Here is a 1,711-nt window from a genome sequence, read left to right on the forward strand (position 1 = left end):
AGGGTGTTTGTGTGTGTTTTGCTTCTGATGCATAGCGTGTCCGTTAACAAATAAACTGAAGCTCAAAATTTAAACAACCCTATTGTGCAATATTATATTGATTATCTGCTTTTAATTATTCGGCTTTATCAATATCATTTATAAATAGCATACATATTTAGCTTAATGTTTACTGTGTAAACTGGAAAAAACATGGTTCACTCAAGTGTTCATGTTACGGTCATTACAACTTTTCACATGCTAAACAAGTCAGATAGTTTACGTTATGGTAAACTTGATTAAGTGACTTGGAAGGTGGTTGGAGCCGCATGTTTATCGGCAGAATTCTTAGTAATTTGTTTTCAAAACCTTAAGGTAAGGTCACACGTGTGAGTGTGCCTAAGATGCACCCGAGAGTCTGCCTTACGTTAACAAAGGCTTAATTAAGAGGGCCGTCACACACGCGACTCAATCGCGCGATATAGTTACCCTGTCACACGGGCGACTCAGTCGCGGAAAATAGCTACGACAAGTCTGCGACTCAGTCTCATGCGATTCCCTCGTAGCTTTGAGCTTTAGAACTTGTTCTATTCCTGCGACCCAGTCGTCAGTCAATCGCAGGGGCAGAGCCAATCAGAACGCGTCGTTGCGGCCTTCACGCCGTGACGTAAAATAGTGGCGGACAGTGGCGGACTGCGTCTCTTCGTCGATTCAAAACTTTTTGGAAGAACAGTTTCTTACTCAGATATAAAGGAGACGTTTTAGGCGTGTACAGCGGTCGGGAAACATTAATTGCAACTGTCTGGGAACTTTATTTCTCGCAAAGGCGTAATGCTGAAAGGTATTTTTCAGAAAAGTAGAGCGATGTTCCAACATTAGCGTCTGCTCTCGCAAAGCGCGTTTGCCGTGTTCACTGTGACACGTCACTTCCGCCCAGCTCGCGTGGAGTTATCGTTCGTCAATCGTTCGTCTATCGTTCACCGTGTGACGGGTCAATGGCCTACGATGTGATGTGCGATCGGCTTGAGACTGAATCGCGCGATTGAATCTCAACGATTGAGTTGTGTGTGTGACGTGACTGATGCTTAAGGTCAACAAGAGTGTAGGGATATGTCGGACTGTTACTCTGTCAGGTACTTTACACTGTTGAACAATAACGTGAAGAACGATCATTCGAGAATCGTTTCGGCTTATATCTAGACCAACAGCATCTCCATGGATGGGTGAGCAGGCTAAGTCTTAAAGTGTTCAAGCACACTTGGGGTATGGAACAGATGACCCTCTGTGAGTGATAATCAATTGCAAACAGACCAGCCATGCTCTCAGCGGCAGGTTTTGGAGGGATAAGCCGAAAGACTACAGAGTATCCTTTCAAATAGGAATAGTGAGAACAATAGAGCCAGGGGAGGCAACATCCACCGTTGACCGTAAACAGAGAGCTGACAGACATATTAATAGTATGTGTGCTTGCCGACACTTATTTTTTACGTCACAACATTTGTCCTGTGACTTGTTCAGTATACACTTTTTTCCTCAACATCAAGGTGTTCAATGTTGGGCAATTTGCGGAACTCTTTGTAAGATTATGTCGTTAAACTTATGTAAACACAACTTAAACCATGTCTGACTACGTTATGCACAACTTAATTTAAGCACAATCTGTTGAGTTTCAATTAAAACGAAATTCGATTTTCTAACACAAAAACACCAAATATCAGTGTTGGTTTACTTT

This window comes from Littorina saxatilis, linkage group LG8 (genome assembly GCF_037325665.1).
Source record: "Littorina saxatilis isolate snail1 linkage group LG8, US_GU_Lsax_2.0, whole genome shotgun sequence".
NCBI classification, from domain to species: Eukaryota; Metazoa; Mollusca; class Gastropoda; order Littorinimorpha; family Littorinidae; genus Littorina; species Littorina saxatilis.